This window comes from Salvelinus alpinus, chromosome 18 (assembly GCF_045679555.1).
Source record: "Salvelinus alpinus chromosome 18, SLU_Salpinus.1, whole genome shotgun sequence".
Classification (NCBI taxonomy): domain Eukaryota; kingdom Metazoa; phylum Chordata; class Actinopteri; order Salmoniformes; family Salmonidae; genus Salvelinus; species Salvelinus alpinus.
Window position 1 is genome coordinate 51711906 of NC_092103.1, and position 18959 is coordinate 51730864.

Below are 18959 nucleotides of genomic sequence, written 5' to 3' on the forward strand. Positions count from 1 at the left end.
CAAGTAGTTAGTCTGCCAAGACCTGACTGTGTCCCAAATTGGTCCTGGTCTAAAGTAGTGCACTACAATGGGAGTAGGGTTCCATTGGGTCCTGGTCTAAAGTTGTGCACTACAAAGGGAATAGGGTTCCATTGGGCCCTGGTCTAAAGTAGTGCACTACAAAGGGAATAGGGTTCCATTGGGTCCTGGTCTAAAGTAGGGCACTACAAAGGGAATAGGGTTCCATTGGGTCCTGATCTAAAGTAGTGCACTACAAAGGGAATAGGGTTCCATTGGGTCCTGATCTAAAGTAGGGCACTACAAAGGGAATAGGGTTCCATTGGGCCCTGATCTAAAGTAGTGCACTACAAAGGGAATATTTTTTTATATTTTTTTTATTTCACCTTTATTTAACCAGGTAGGCTAGTTGAGAACAAGTTCTCATTTGCAACTGCGACCTGGCCAAGATAAAGCATAGCAGTGTGAACAGACAACAACACAGAGTTACACATGGAGTAAACAAGTCAATAACATGGTAGAAAAAAAGAGAATCTATATACAATGTGTGCAAAAGGCATGAGGAGGTAGGCAATAAATAGAATAATTACAATTTAGCAGATTAACACTGGAGTGATAAATCATCAGATGATCATGTGCAAGTAGAGATACTGGTGTGCAAAAGAGCAGAAAAGTAAATAAATAAAAGGAGTATGGGGAGGGTGAGGTAGGTAAATTGGGTGGGCTATATACCGATGGACTATGTACAGCTGCAGCGATCGGTTAGCTGCTCGGATAGCAGATGTTTAAAGTTGTTGAGGGAGATAAACGTCTCCAACTTCAGAGATTTTTGCAATTCGTTCCAGTCGCAGGGTTCCATTGGGTCCTGGTCTAAAGTAGGGCACTACAAAGGGAATAGGGTTCCATTGGGCCCTGGTCTAAAGTAGTGCACTACAAAGGGAATAGGGTTCCATTGGGTCCTGGTCTAAAGTAGTGCACTACAAAGGGAATAGGGTTCCATTGGGTCCTGATCTAAAGTAGTGCACTACAAAGGGAATAGAGTTCCATTGGGAACATAGACCTGTTCATCATTTTAACTTTTTGTTGCCAAGTATGTTGATCCATGAACTGAAAGATTGGTGACCTGTTTTACCCAACTCTCGTCTACCTAAGGCTTTGGCCAGATTCCACCCCAAAGTCTGTCGTTATCAAACACGACTGATCATAAAGCGTGTACATTCCAGATGTTTTAATGTCAGACATTCAGGTTAACACACTCTGTCCTGGACAATGACCAGAGGCCAGGTAGTGGCTTTCCATTAAATTGTCTCTAAATCTATCTACAGTTTGGGTCTATAGATGGCCTGAATTGCTTACAGGAGGTGTATTGATGGCGTTAATGCAATTGATCTGAATGGGTGCCTCTAATACAGCTAACCTGAGTGTCATCACCTCTAATACAGCTAACCTGAGTGTCATCACCTCTAATACAGCTAACCTGAGTGTTATCACCTCTAATACAGCTAACCTGAGTGTTATCACCTCTAATACAGCTAACCTGAGTGTTATCACCTCTAATACAGCTAACCTGAGTGTTATCACCTCTAATACAGCTAACCTGAGTGATATCACCTCTAATACAGCTAACCTGAGTGTTATCACCTCTAATACAGCTAACCTGAGTGTTATCACCTCTAATACAGCTAACCTGAGTGTTATCACCTCTAATACAGCTAACCTGAGTGTTATCACCTCTAATACAGCTAACCTGAGTGTTATCACCTCTAATACAGCTAACCTGAGTGTTATCACCTCTAATACAGCTAACCTGAGTGTTATCACCTCTAATACAGCTAACCTGAGTGATATCACCTCTAATACAGCTAACCTGAGTGTCATCACCTCTAATACAGCTAACCTGAGTGTTATCACCTCTAATACAGCTAACCTGAGTGTTATCACCTCTAATACAGCTAACCTGAGTGATATCACCTCTAATACAGCTAACCTGAGTGTCATCACCTCTAATACAGCTAACCTGAGTGTCATCACCTCTAATACAGCTAACCTGAGTGATATCACCTCTAATACATCTAACCTGAGTGTTATCACCTCTAATACAGCTAACCTGAGTGTTATCACCTCTAATACAGCTAACCTGAGTGTCATCACCTCTAATACAGCTAACCTGAGTGATATCACCTCTAATACATCTAACCTGAGTGTTATCACCTCTAATACAGCTAACCTGAGTGTTATCACCTCTAATACAGCTAACCTGAGTGTCATCACCTCTAATACAGCTAACCTGAGTGTTATCACCTCTAATACAGCTAACCTGAGTGATATCACCTCTAATACAGCTAACCTGAGTGTTATCACCTCTAATACAGCTAACCTGAGTGATATCACCTCTAATACAGCTAACCTGAGTGTTATCAACTCTAATACAGCTAACCTGAGTGATATCACCTCTAATACAGCTAACCTGAGTGTTATCACCTCTAATACAGCTAACCTGAGTGTCATCACCTCTAATACAGCTAACCTGAGTGTTATCAACTCTAATACAGCTAACCTGAGTGTCATCACCTCTAATACAGCTAACCTGAGTGTTATCACCTCTAATACAGCTAACCTGAGTGTTATCACCTCTAATACAGCTAACCTGAGTGTTATCACCTCTAATACAGCTAACCTGAGTGTCATCACCTCTAATACAGCTAACCTGAGTGTCATCACCTCTAATACAGCTAACCTGAGTGTTATCACCTCTAATACAGCTAACCTGAGTGTCATCACCTCTAATACAGCTAACCTGAGTGTCATCACCTCTAATACAGCTAACCTGAGTGTTATCACCTCTAATACAGCTAACCTGAGTGATATCACCTCTAATACAGCTAACCTGAGTGTTATCACCTCTAATACAGCTAACCTGAGTGATATCACCTCTAATACAGCTAACCTGAGTGTTATCACCTCTAATACAGCTAACCTGAGTGATATCACCTCTAATACAGCTAACCTGAGTGTTATCAACTCTAATACAGCTAACCTGAGTGTTATCACCTCTAATACAGCTAACCTGAGTGATATCACCTCTAATACAGCTAACCTGAGTGATATCACCTCTAATACAGCTAACCTGAGTGTTATCACCTCTAATACAGCTAACCTGAGTGTTATCACCTCTAATACAGCTAACCTGAGTGTCATCACCTCTAAAACAGCTAACCTGAGTGTCATCACCTCTAATACAGCTAACCTGAGTGTCATCACCTCTAATACAGCTAACCTGAGTGTTATCACCTCTAATACAGCTAACCTGAGTGTCATCACCTCTAATACAGCTAACCTGAGTGTTATCACCTCTAATACAGCTAACCTGAGTGTCATCACCTCTAATACAGCTAACCTGAGTGTTATCACCTCTAATACAGCTAACCTGAGTGTCATCACCTCTAATACAGCTAACCTGAGTGTCATCACCTCTAATACAGCTAACCTGAGTGTCATCACCTCTAATACAGCTAACCTGAGTGATATCACCTCTAATACAGCTAACCTGAGTGATATCACCTCTAATACAGCTAACCTGAGTGATATCACCTATAATACAGCTAACCTGAGTGTTATCACCTCTAATACAGCTAACCTGAGTGATATCACCTCTAATACAGCTAACCTGAGTGTTATCACCTCTAATACAGCTAACCTGAGGGTCAGTTTGTTGTTGCTGTCATGCAACTACCTTTCACTTATTGCCATGCCAAATACAGGGATCTGCTAAAATGAAAACCCAACATACAGGGTGGGCTGCACCAACATGGAGGAACTCTTAAGCCTTCATTTAACCCAGTTTATCTATTCATCTTGTTGCAACAAACTTTAAACCTATTTGTAAATGAATCCTAAGTTAAAATGAATCCTTCCTCTAATCTAAGTTTTAGTTTTCACTTTATACCTAGAGTAATTTTAAGCTTGAATATAAATTTAGATTGCAGAACTGCCACTTGATGTGGATGAACTGATAAAATGACATGCTACTGTGGAGAAACCAGAACAACAGAGTTCCTCACATTAAGAGACGGGTTGTATCCTGTTGAGTTTTATGATAATGATGAGTTTTCAAGGAGATGCCGCTTCTCCAAGGACTCTGTTAATGCAACTGGAAAGAAAGGTTGGACCAAGCGCGGGAACGACGGTAACGAGGATGTACCTCCCCCACTACTGCAGCTCCTGGTGACCCTACGTCTATGTGACTGGATGTTTCCAGATGACGGATGGGGACCTTTCTGGACTCCACAAGTCAACCGTCTGCTGGACTGTAGTCAGAGTGTCCAGTGATATTGCCGGTCTGAAGAATCAGTACCTCAGGTTCAGTCCTACAGAGGAAACAGCAGCTGGATTTTACAGGAGAGCTAGATTCCCAGGTGTACTAGGGGCAATAGACTGTTTACATTTACATTTACATTTAAGTCATTTAGCAGACGCTCTTATCCAGAGCGACTTACAAATTGGAAAGTTCATACATATTCATCCTGGTCCCCCCGTGGGGAATGAACCCACAACCCTGGCGTTGCAAGCGCCATGCTCTACCAACTGAGCCACACGGGACCTGTTCACACATTCCTATTCCCAACCCTGGTGGTGAGATTGGAGAACTATTCTGTAATCGGAACGGTTACTGCTCCATCAACGCGCAGCCTGTCTGTGATGTCAAAGGTCAGCTCACTAACATCCTACTGCTCCATCAACGTGCAGCCTGTCTGTGATGTCAAAGGTCAGCTCACCAACATCCTACTGCTCCATCAACGTGCAGCCTGTCTGTGATGTCAAAGGTCAGCTCACCAACATCCTACTGCTCCATCAACGTGCAGCCTGTCTGTGATGTCAAAGGTCAGCTCACCAACATCCTACTGCTCCATCAACGTGCAGCCTGTCTGTGATGTCAAAGGTAAGAGCGTCTGCTAAATGACTTAAATGTAAATGTAAATGTAACTAGATGGCCAGGATCCACCCATGACAGCAGAATCTTTGAGAATAGTCGTCCGTGTGCAATGCTGGAAAGGGGGGCATATGAAGGCCCCCTACTAGGTGACCATGGATATGCCTGTCATGGGTACCTTATGACTCCCCTTTTAAACCCACAGACACCTGAAGAGAGACATTACACCACCTCTCATATCCTGACAAGAGATCTCATAGAGAGACATTACACCACCTCTCATATCCTGACTAGAGATCTCATAGAGAGACAATACACCACCTCTCATATCCTGACAAGAGATCTCATAGAGAGACAATACACCACCTCTCATATCCTGACAAGAGATCTCATAGAGAGACAATACACCACCTCTCATATCCTGACTAGAGATCTCATAGAAAACACACCACCTCTCATATCCTGACAAGAGATCTCATAGAGAGACATTACACCACCTCTCATATCCTGACAAGAGATCTCATAGAGAACACACCACCTCTCATATCCTGACAAGAGATCTCATAGAGAACACACCACCTCTCATATCCTGACAAGAGATCTCATAGAGAACACACCACCTCTCATATCCTGACAAGAGATCTCATAGAGAATACACCACCTCTCATATCCTGACAAGAGATCTCATAGAGAATACACCACCTCTCATATCCTGACAAGAGATCTCATAGAGAACACACCACCTCTCATATCCTGACAAGAGATCTCATAGAGAGAGTTTTTGTAGTGTGGAACAGAAGACTCCCTCCCCTACAGGTGGTGCTCTGCATGAAGATGGACACTACACTCACTATTGCAGTGGCAGTTCTGTATAACTTTATCAAGAGACGAGGTGACAAGCTACCTGAGGAGGACCTACCTGATGAGAATGGAGAAGATGGCCAGGTGTAACATGCTGTTGATGTGAATGCGGAGAGGAGAACCTTGATTGAGAGCAATTTTTGCAGCCTAACGTGTGTGTGTGTGTAGTGTAACATGTAAAAAGCAATATTATATTTTGATAGACATGTGCACTTCTTAATAAGACTCTATGTGTTAAAATGTATTATTAAGTCTTTGTTATTCTCAATACCATAAAGGGGGAAACTGGAAGCACCAGAACATGAGTGGGGACACCACATTGCTTGGGAAAGCATTGTTTTAATAAAAAGCAAGAGTATCATTCTTTCCACATGTGTTTCCCTGAAGGAGTTTCTGTTTTCTGAATTAGCAGTAGCTCTTTTCTGTAAACTCAAAATCTCAGTCTGTGGAATATTTTTCTCTCCCTCCAGCTCCAAAACATCAATATGAGCTGGTTTCGTCTCGGGTTCTGGGGCGTTTGCTTGGCCTGGCTAGTTCAAGATCCAGGCATGGCTGTTTCTGCACGGCAACAGGTTCTCCACGGCAACAGATTCTCCACGGCAACAGGGTGTCAGCTCAACTAAAGAGAATCAACTCATTATTTTAATTGACCTTCCCATTTTGTAATTTAATTAGAGCTTGTGATACACCTTGGTAGAATGATGATGTTATACAACATGCTGTAACGGGACTGAGAACGGTAACGTTCTAGTGAAATAGCATTAGCGTTAGTTTCAGCGGTGGAAAAAATAATTGTTATACTGTAGTAAAAAGTAAAGATATCTTAATAGAAAATAACTCAAGTAAAAGTCAGCCAGTAAAATACTATTTGAGTAAAAGTCTAAAAGTATTTAGTTTTAAATATTCTTAAGTATGAAAAGTAAAAATAGAAATCATTTAATATTCCTTATAATAAGCAAACCAGACACTCCAACACTCAGACATCATTTACAAATTAAACATTTGTGTTTAGTGAGTCCGGCAGATAAGATGCAGTGGGAATGACCAAGGATATTCTCTCCAAGTGCCTGAATTGGACCAGTTTCTTGTCCTGCTAAGCATTCAAAAAATTAACGAGTACTTTTGCGTGTCAGGGAAGTAAAACGTTTTTTTAATGTATTTTCTTTGGGAATGTAGTGAAGTAAAAATAAAAGTTGTCCAATATATAAATAGTAAAGTACAGATACCCCAAAAAACAACTTAAGTAGTACTTTTAATGTATTTTAACTTAAGTTCTTTACACCACTGGTTAGTTTTAACGTGCATTGTAGTCATTGATGTTAAACCAGTTATTTATGCGTACTAAATATTTGTGGGACGAGTTGTCCAGTCGTCATCATAGGGTTAACTGTTCGGGTATCATCACATATGTTCTGTGAGAGAGACTCTGGTCTGAAATAGCTTCCGCCTCTCGTCTGCTGCATTCCTTTTTGGCTTTCGCTTTGAACTTTTTCCAGCAGCCTTCATCTGATTTGTGTCCCTCTCCTCTTTTATGTCCATCATTTAAATCTGTCGCATAAAACAGCCCAGGTGTCGTCTTTCATCCTCCAGTACGTTACTAAATTCCTCCATCAGCTCAGTACGTTACTAAATTCCTCCATCAGCTCAGTACGTTACTAAATTCCTCCATCAGCTCAGTACGTTACTAAATTCCTCCATCAGCTCAGTACGTTACTAAATTCCTCCATCAGCTCAGTACGTTACTAAATTCCTCCATCAGCTCAGTACGTTACTAAATTCCTCCATCAGCTCAGTACGTTACTAAATTCCTCCATCAGCTCAGTACGTTACTAAATTCCTCCATCAGCTCAGTACGTTACTAAATTCCTCCATCAGCTCAGTACGTTACTAAATTCCTCCATCAGCTCAGTACGTTACTAAATTCCTCCATCAGCTCAGTACGTTACTAAATTCCTCCATCAGCTCAGTACGTTACTAAATTCCTCCATCAGCTCAGTACGTTACTAAATTCCTCCATCAGCTCAGTACGTTACTAAATTCCTCCATCAGCTCAGTACGTTACTAAATTCCTCCATCAGCTCAGTACGTTACTAAATTCATCCATCAGCTCAGTACGTTACTAAATTCCTCCATCAGCTCAGTACGTTACTAAATTCCTCCATCAGCTCAGTACGTTACTAAATTCCTCCATCAGCTCAGTACGTTACTAAATTCCTCCATCAGCTCAGTACGTTACTAAATTCCTCCATCAGCTCAGTACGTTACTAAATTCCTCCATCAGCTCAGTACGTTACTAAATTCCTCCATCAGCTCAGTACGTTACTAAATTCCTCCATCAGCTCAGTACGTTACTAAATTCCTCCATCAGCTCAGTACGTTACTAAATTCCTCCATCAGCTCAGTACGTTACTAAATTCCTCCATCAGCTCAGTACGTTACTAAATTCCTCCATCAGCTCAGTACGTTACTAAATTCCTCCATCAGCTCAGTACGTTACTAAATTCCTCCATCAGCTCAGTACGTTACTAAATTCCTCCATCAGCTCAGTACGTTACTAAATTCCTCCATCAGCTCAGTACGTTACTAAATTCCTCCATCAGCTCAGTACGTTACTAAATTCCTCCATCAGCTCAGTACGTTACTAAATTCCTCCATCAGCTCAGTACGTTACTAAATTCCTCCATCAGCTCAGTACGTTACTAAATTCCTCCATCAGCTCAGTACGTTACTAAATTCCTCCATCAGCTCAGTACGTTACTAAATTCCTCCATCAGCTCAGTACGTTACTAAATTCCTCCATCAGCTCAGTACGTTACTAAATTCCTCCATCAGCTCAGTACGTTACTAAAACAAAGTTTACATACACCTTAGCCAAACACAGTCGTGGCCAAAAGTTTTGAGAATTACACAAATATTAATTTCCACAAAGTTTGCTGCTTCAGTGTCTTTAGATATTTTTGTCAGATGTTACTGTGGAATACTGAAGTATAATTACAAGCATGTCCAAAGCTTTTATTGACAATGACATTGAAGTTGATGCAACAAGTCAATATTTCCAGTGTTGACCCTTCTTTTTCAAGACCTCTGCAATCCGCCCTGGCGTGCTGTCAATTAACTTCTGGGCCACATCCTGACTGATGGCAGCCCATTCTTGCATAATCAATGCTTTGAGTTTGTCAGAATTTGTGGGTATTTGTTTGTCCACCCGCCTTTTGAGGATTGACCACAAGTTCTCAATGGGATTAAGGTCTGGGGAGTTTCCTGGCCATGGACCCAAAATATTGATGTTTTGTTCCCCGAGCCACTTAGTTATCACTTTTGCCTTATGGCAAGGTGCTCCATCATGCTGGAAAAGGCATTGTTCGTCACCAAACTGTTCCTGGATGGTTGGGAGAAGTTGCTCTCAAAGGATGTGTTGGTACCATTCTTTATTCATGGCTGTGTTCTTAGGCAAAAATTGTGAGTGAGCCCACTCCCTTGGCTGCGAAGGAACCCCAAACATGAATGGTCTCAGGATGCTTTACTGTTGGCATGAAACAGGACTGATGGTAGCGCTCACCTTGTCTTCTCCGGACAAGCTTTTTTCCGGATGCCCCAAACGATCGGAAAGGGGATTCATCAGAGAAAATGTCTTTACCCCAGTCCTCAGCAGTCCAATCCCTGTACCTTTTGCAGAATATCAGTCTGTCCCTGATTTTTTTCCTGGAGAGAAGTGTCTTCTTTGCTGCCCATCTTGACACCAGGCCATCCTCCAAAAGTCTTCGCCTCACTGTGTGTGCAGATGCACTCACACCTGCCTGCTGCCATTCCTGAGCAAGCTCTGTACTGGTGGTGCCCCGATCCCGCAGCTGAATCAACTTTAGGAGACGGTCCAGGTGCTTGCTGGACTTTCTTGGGCGCCCTGAAGCCTTCTTCACACCAATTGAACCGCTCTCCTTGAAATTCTTGATGATCCGATAAATGGTTGATTTAGGTGCAATCTTACTGGCAGCAATATCCTTGCCTGTGAAGCCCTTTTTGTGCAAAGCAATGATGACGGCACGTGTTTCCTTGCAGGTAACCATGGTTGACAGAGGAAGAACAATGATTCCAAGCACCACCCTCCTTTTGAAGCTTCCAGTCTGTTATTCGAACTCAATCAGCATGACAAAGTGATCTCCAGCCTTGTCCTCGTCAACACTCACACCTGTGTTAACGAGAGAATCACTGACATGACGTCAGCTGGTCCTTTTGTGGCAGGGCTGAAATGCAGTGGAAATGTTTTTTGGGGATTCAGTTCATTTGTATGGCAAAGAGGGACTTTTCAATTAATTGGATTTCATCTGATCACTCTTCATAACATTCTGGAGTATATGCAAATTGCCATCATACAAACTGAGGCAGCAGACTTTGTGAAAATTAATATTTGTATCATTCTCAAAACTTTTGGCCATGACTGTACATTTAAACTCAATTTTTCACAATTCCTGACATTTAATCAGAGTAAAAAATCCCTGTCTTAGGTCAGTTAGGATCACCACTTTATTTTAAGAACGTGAAATGTCAGAATGATAGTAGAAATAATTATTTATTTAAGCTTTTATTTATTTCATCACATTCCCAGTGGGTCAGAAGTTTACATACACTCAATTAGTATTTGGTAGCATTGCCTTTAAACTGTTTAACTTGGATCAAACGTTTCGGGTAGCCCTCCGCAAGCTTCCCACAATAAGTTGGGTGAATTTTGGCCCATTCTTCCTGACAGAGCTGGTCAGAGCTGAGTCAGGTTTGTAGGCCTCCTTGCTCGCACATGCTTTTTCAGTTCTGCCCACAAATTTTCTATAGCTTTGAGGTCAGGGCTTTGTGATGGACACTCCAATACCTTGACAGTGTTGTCCTTAGGCCATTTTGCCACAACTTTGGGGTCATTGTCCATTTGGAAGACCCATTTGCGACCAAGCTTTAACTTCCTGACTGCTGTCTTGAGATGTTGCTTCAATATATCCACATAATTTTCGCCCTCATGATGTCATCTATTTTGTGAAGTGCACCAGTCCCTCCTGCAGCAAAGCCCCACCACAACATGATGCTGCCACCCCCGTGCCTCACGGTTGGGATGGTGTTCTTCGGCTTGCAAGCATCCCCCTTTTACCTCCAAATGTAACGATGGTCATTATGGCCAAACAGTTCTATTTTTGTTTCATCAGACCAGAGGACATTTCTCCAAAAAGTACGATCTTTGTCCCCATGTGCAGTTGCAAAACATAGTCTGGCTTTTTTTTGGCGGTTTTGGAGCAGTGGCTTCTTCCTTGCTGAACGGCCTTTCAAGTTATGTCGATATAGGACTAATTTTACTGTGGATGTACAGTGGGGCAAAAAAGTATTTAGTCAGCCACCAATTGTGCATGTTCTCCCACTTAAAAAGATGAGAGAGGTTCTGCGTCTCCTTCCTGAGCAATATGACGGATGTGTGGTCCCATGGTGTTTATACTTGCGTACTATTGTTTGTACAGATGAACGTGGTACCTTCAGGCATTTGGAAATTGCTCCCAAGGATGAACCACACTTGTGGAGGTGTACAATTTTTTTTCTTAGTTCTTGACTGATTTCTTTAGATTTTCCAATGATGTCAAGCAAAGAGGCAATGATTTTGAAGTTAGGCCTTGAAATACATCCACAGGTACACCTCCAATTGACTCAGATGATGTCAATTATACTATCAGAAGCTTTTAAAGCATGACATCATTTTCTGGAATTTTCCAAGCTGTTTAAAGGCACAGTCAACTTAGTGCATGTAAAACCCACTGGAATTGTGATACAGTGAATTATAAGTGAAATAATCTGTCTGTAAACAATTGTTGGAAAAATTACTTGTGTCATGCACAAAGTAGATGTCCTAACCGACTTACCAAAACTATAGTTTGTTACAAAGAAAGTTGTGGAGTGGTTGAATTTTTTTTTTTATTGACTCCAACCTAAGTGTGTGTAAACTTCTGACTTCAACTGTATATGCTGAGAGCCCCAAAGTGGAGGTTTGATAATACCCATACAACCTTGCGGTGAAACAGGGAAATGGTTCCAGTCTATTTTTCTCCATTCATTTTTCTTCAAATAAGGTCTGTGTTTCATGTAGGCTTACCCTGGCGTGACGTTTTAATAATGTAAATCTCTCTCAGACAAGATTACCCTTATCAATATATTTGGCTCTATTTACTATCAGATTTGAAAACACTAATTAGCATCAAAGTAGACGACATGCAAGACTACAAATCCCTGCATGCTCCTGCACGTCATCTCTAGCTGACACCTTTGCTAACAGGTATTGTGTCAATTTAAAACGTGCACAAGTCAGTTCACAGAATTGCAGGAAATTTTTTTTAACTGATTTTTTTCTCTCCAACGGGGCACTAAAATATTTTGCTGTGAGGTGGTGGGGCCTCCCAACCAAATCTTGCTTAGGGCCCCCAAAAGGCTACGGCCGGCCCTGGAGACCTGGATACAATACAGCTAGATAATAAACAAACATACTCCTGAAGCAGCTGGAAGAAATACTGGCGGCCATGGCAGAAGCCAAACATGAGTTGGCTTGGGGGTGTGGTTTGATGTCCTTGCCACCATGAAGACACACCCATTTGTCAGAACCTTGCCTGCAGCTGTTTCCTCCCACTCATTCACAACAAACAAACCTCTTGCAGATTCAGTTCAATAACTACAGGCAGATGTATGGTGAGATGCCAGAGGAAGCTTTGACTAGGTCAGTAGTCTACAGAGTAATATGAGAAGAATGCAATTGTAGAATATATGTAGATACTCTAAACTAAGTGTTTTGATAACTTTCAAATGTAGTAACAGGTCCATGTAGAATAAACAACCTTTTACATAATACCATAGAAGTGTTATACTAATATAACAATGTGCACCTTTCATTGTCGTTCCCAGCCGATACAGATACTGCTTCCTGTCTGGTGGTAATGGGGATACCAATGTAACATGTCAGAGTGGTCATACCTTCTTATACGGTTTTCCATATACAACAAGAGTTCCTGATCCTGGTCCAGAATACACAGGGTTTCTCCCTCCCCATATTGACTGATACCTGATCCTGGTCCAGAATACACAGGGTTTCTCCCTCCCCATGTTGACTGATCCTGGTTCAGAATACACAGGGTTTCTCCCTCCTCATATTGACTGATCCTAGTCCAGAATACACAGGGTTTCTCCCTCCTCATGTTGACTGATCCTGGTTCAGAATACACAGGGTTTCTCCCTCCTCATATTGACTGATCCTGGTCATGAATACACAGGGTTTCTCCCTCCCCATATTGACTGATACCTGATCCTGGTCCAGAATACACAGGGTTTCTCCCTCCTCATATTGACTGATCCTGGTCCAGAATACACAGGGTTTCTCCCTCCTCATATTGACTGATACCTGATCCTGGTCCACAATACACAGGGTTTCTCCCTCCCCATATTGACTGATACATGATCCTGGTCCAGAATACACAGGGTTTTTCCCTCCCCATATTGACTGATACCTGATCCTGGTCCAGAATACACAGGGTTTCTCACTCCCCATGTTGACTGATCCTGGTTCAGAATACACAGGGTTTCTCCCTCATGTTGACTGATCCTGGTCCAGAATACACAGGGTTTCTCCCTCCTCATATTGACTGATCCTGGTCCAGAATACACAGGGTTTCTCCCTCCTCATATTGACTGATCCTGGTCCAGAATACACAGGGTTTCTCCCTCCCCATATTGACTGATACCTGATCCTGGTGCAGAATACACAGGGTTTCTCCCTCCCCATATTGACTGATACCTGATCCTGGTCAAGAATACACAGGGTTTCTCCCTCCTCATGTTGACTGATCCTGGTCCAGAATACACAGGGTTTCTCCCTCCTCATATTGACTGATACCTGATCCTGGTCCAGAATACACAGGGTTTCTCCCTCCTCATATTGACCGATCCTGGTCGAGAATACACAGGGTTTCTCCCTCCCCATATTGACTGATACCTGATCCTGGTCCAGAATACACAGGGTTTCTCCCTCCTCATATTGACTGATCCTGGTCCAGAATACACAGGGTTTCTCCCTCCCCATATTGACTGATCCTGGTCCAGAATACACAGGGTTTCTCCCTCCCCATATTGACTGATACCTGATCCTGGTCGAGAATACACAGGGTTTCTCCCTCCCCATATTGACTGATACATGATCCTGGTCAAGAATACACAGGGTTTCTCCCTCCCCATATTGACTGATACATGATCCTGGTCGAGAATACACAGGGTTTCTCCCTCCCCATATTGACTGATACATGATCCTGGTCGAGAATACACAGGGTTTCTCCCTCCTCATATTGACTGATCCTGGTCCAGAATACACAGGGTTTCTCCATCCTCATATTGACTGATCCTGGTCCAGAATACACAGGGTTTCTCCTTCCTCATATTGACTGATTCTGGTCCAAAATACACAGGGTTTCTCGCTCCTCATATTGACTGATCCTGGTCCAGAATACACAGGGTTTCTCCCTCCTCATGTTGACTGATACCTGATCCTGGTCCAGAATACACAGGGTTTCTCCCTCCTCATATTGACTGATCCTGGTCCAAAATACACAGGGTTTCTCCCTCCTCATATTGACTGATCCTGGTCCAGAATACACAGGGTTTCTCCCTCCTCATGTTGACTGATACCTGATCCTGGTCCAGAATACACAGGGTTTCTCCCTCCTCATATTGACTGATCCTGGTCCAAAATACACAGGGTTTCTCCCTCCTCATATTGACTGATCCTGGTCCAGAATACACAGGGTTTCTCCCTCCTCATGTTGACTGATACCTGATCCTGGTCCAGAATACACAGGGTTTGTCCCTCCTCATATTGACTGATCCTGGTCCAGAATACACAGGGTTTCTCCCTCTTCATATTGACTGATCCTGGTCCAGAATACACAGGGTTTCTCCCTCCTCATGTTGACCTGATCCTGGTCCAGAATACACAGGGTTTCTCCCTCCTCATATTGACTGATACCTGATCCTGGTCCACAATACACAGGGTTTCTCCCTCCCCATATTGACTGATACTTGATCTTTGTCCAGAATACACAGGGTTTCTCCCTCCCCATGTTGACTGATCCTGGTCCAGAATACACAGGGTTTCTCCTTCCTCATATTGACTGATCCTGGTCCAGAATACACAGGGTTTCTCCCTCCTCATATTGACTGATACCTGATCCTGGTCCAGAAAACACAGGGTTTCTCCCTCCTCATATTGACTGATCCTGGTCCAGAATACACAGGGTTTCTCCCTCCTCATATTGACTGATCCTGGTCCAGAATACACAGGGTTTCTCCCTCCTCATATTGACTGATACCTGATCCTGGTCCACGATACACAGGGTTTCTCCCTCCCCATATTGACTGATACATGATCCTGGTCCAGAATACACAGGGTTTTTCCCTCCCCATATTGACTGATACCTGATCCTGGTTCAGAATACACAGGGTTTCTCCCTCCCCATGTTGACTGATCCTGGTTCAGAATACACAGGGTTTCTCCCTCCCCATGTTGACTGATCCTGGTCCAGAATACACAGGGTTTCTCCCTCCTCATATTGACTGATCCTGGTCCAGAATACACAGGGTTTCTCCCTCCTCATATTGACTGATCCTGGTCCAGAATACACAAGGTTTCTCCCTCCCCATATTGACTGATACCTGATCCTGGTGCAGAATACACAGGGTTTCTCCCTCCCCATATTGACTGATACCTGATCCTGGTCAAGAATACACAGGGTTTCTCCCTCCTCATGTTGACTGATCCTGGTCCAGAATACACAGGGTTTCTCCCTCCTCATATTGACTGATCCTGGTCCAGAATACACAGGGGTTCTCCCTCCTCATATTGACTGATACCTGATCCTGGTCCACAATACACAGGGTTTCTCCCTCCCCATATTGACTGATACTTGATCCTTGTCCTGAATACACAGGGTTTCTCCCTCCCCATGTTGACTGATGCTGGGTCAGAATACACAGGGTTTCTCCCTCCTCATGTTGACTGATCCTGGTTCAGAATACACAGGGTTTCTCCCTCCCCATGTTGACTGATCCTGGTCCAGAATACACAGGGTTTCTCCCTCCTCATATTGACTGATCCTGGTCCAGAATACACAGGGTTTCTCCCTCCTCATATTGACTGATCCTGGTCCAGAATACACAAGGTTTCTCCCTCCCCATATTGACTGATACCTGATCCTGGTGCAGAATACACAGGGTTTCTCCCTCCCCATATTGACTGATACCTGATCCTGGTCAAGAATACACAGGGTTTCTCCCTCCTCATGTTGACTGATCCTGGTCCAGAATACACAGGGTTTCTCCCTCCTCATATTGACTGATCCTGGTCCAGAATACACAGGGTTTCTCCCTCCTCATATTGACTGATACCTGATCCTGGTCCACAATACACAGGGTTTCTCCCTCCCCATATTGACTGATACTTGATCCTTGTCCTGAATACACAGGGTTTCTCCCTCCCCATGTTGACTGATAATGGGTCAGAATACACAGGGTTTCTCCCTCCCCATGTTGACTGATCCTGGTCCAGAATACACAGGGTTTCTCCCTCCTCATATTGACTGATCCTGGTCCAGAATACACAGGGTTTCTCCATCCTCATATTGACTGATCCTGGACCAGAATACACAAGGTTTCTCCCTCCCCATATTGACTGATACCTGATCCTGGTCCAGAATACACAGGGTTTCTCCTTCCTCATATTGACTGATCCTGGTCCAGAATACACAGGGTTTCTCCTTCCTCATATTGACTGATCCTGGTCCAGAATACACAGGGTTTCTCCCTCCTCATATTGACTGATCCTGGTCAAGAATACACAGGGTTTCTCCCTCCTCATGTTGACTGATCCTGGTCCAGAATACACAGGATTTCTCCCTCCTCATATTGACTGATACCTGATCCTGGTCCACAATACACAGGGTTTCTCCCTCCCCATATCGACTGATACATGATCCTGGTCCAGAATACACAGGGTTTTTCCCTCCCCATATTGACTGATACCTGATCCTGGTTCAGAATACACAGGGTTTCTCCCTCCCCATGTTGACTGATCCTGGTTCAGAATACACAGGGTTTCTCCCTCCCCATGTTGACTGATCCTGGTCCAGAATACACAGGGTTTCTCCCTCCTCATATTGACTGATCCTGGTCCAGAATACACAGGGTTTCTCCCTCCTCATATTGACTGATCCTGGTCCAGAATACACAAGGTTTCTCCCTCCCCATATTGACTGATACCTGATCCTGGTGCAGAATACACAGGGGTTCTCCCTCCCCATATTGACTGATACCTGATCCTGGTCAAGAATACACAGGGTTTCTCCCTCCTCATGTTGACTGATCCTGGTCCAGAATACACAGGGTTTCTCCCTCCTCATATTGACTGATACCTGATCCTGGTCCAGAATACACAGGGTTTCTCCCTCCTCATATTGACTGATCCTGGTCCAGAATACACAGGGTTTCTCCCTCCTCATATTGACTGATACCTGATCCTGGTCCACAATACACAGGGTTTCTCCCTCCCCATATTGACTGATACTTGATCCTTGTCCAGAATACACAGGGTTTCTCCCTCCCCATGTTGACTGATCCTGGTTCAGAATACACAGGGTTTCTCCCTCCCCATGTTGACTCATCCTGGTTCAGAATACACAGGGTTTCTCCCTCCCCATGTTGACTGATCCTGGTCCAGAATACACAGGATTTCTCCCTCCTCATATTGACTGATCCTTTTCCAGAATATACAGGGTTTCTCCCTCCTCATATTGACTGATCCTGGTCCAGAATACACAAGGTTTCTCCCTCCCCATATTGACTGATACCTGATCCTGGTCCAGAATACACAGGGTTTCTCCTTCCTCATATTGACTGATCCTGGTCCAGAATACACAGGGTTTCTCCTTCCTCATATTGACTGATCCTGGTCCAGAATACACAGGGTTTCTCCCTCTTCATATTGACTGATCCTGGTCAAGAATACACAGGGTTTATCCCTCCTCATGTTGACTGATCCTGGTCCAGAATACACAGGGTTTCTCCCTCCTCATATAGACTGATACCTGATCCTGGTCCAGAATACACAGGGTTTCTCCCTCCTCATATTGACTGATCCTGGTCCAGAATACACAGGGTTTCTCCCTCTTCATATTGACTGGTCCTGGTCCAGAATACACAGGGTTTCTCCCTCCTCATATTGACTGATCCTGGTCCAGAATACACAGGGTTTCTCCCTCTTCATATTGACTGATCCTGGTCCAGAATACACAAGGTTTCTCCCTCCTCATATTGACTGATACCTGATCCTGGTCCACAATACACAGGGTTTCTCCATCTCCATTTTGACTGATATGTGATCCTGGTCCAGAATACACAGGGTTTTTCCTTCCCCATATTGACTGATACCTGATCCTGGTCCAGAATACACAGGGTTTCTCACTCCCCATGTTGACTGATCCTGGTTCAGAATACACAGGGTTTCTCCCTCCTCATGATGACTGATCCTGGTCCAGAATACACAGGGTTTCTCCCTCCTCATATTGACTGATCCTGGTCCAGAATACACAGGGTTTCTCCCTCCTCATATTGACTGATCCTGGTCCAGAATACACAAGGTTTCTCCCTCCCCATATTGACTGATTCCTGATCCTGGTGCAGAATACACAGGGTTTCTCCCTCCCCATATTGACTGATACCTGATCCTGGTCAAGAATACACAGGGTTTCTCCCTCCTCATGTTGACCTGATCCTGGTCCAGAATACACAGGGTTTCTCCCTCCTCATATTGACTGATACCTGATCCTGGTCCAGAATACACAGGGTTTCTCCCTCCTCATATTGACTGATCCTGGTCCAGAATACACAGGGTTTCTCCCTCCTCATATTGACTGATCCTGGTCCAGAATACACAGGGTTTCTCCCTCCTCATATTGACTGATACCTGATCCTGGTCCACAATACACAGGGTTTCTCCCTCCCCATATTGACTGATACATGATCCTGGTCCAGAATACACAGGGTTTTTCCCTCCCCATATTGACTGATACCTGATCCTGGTCCAGAATACACAGGGTTTCTCCCTCCTCATGTTGACTGA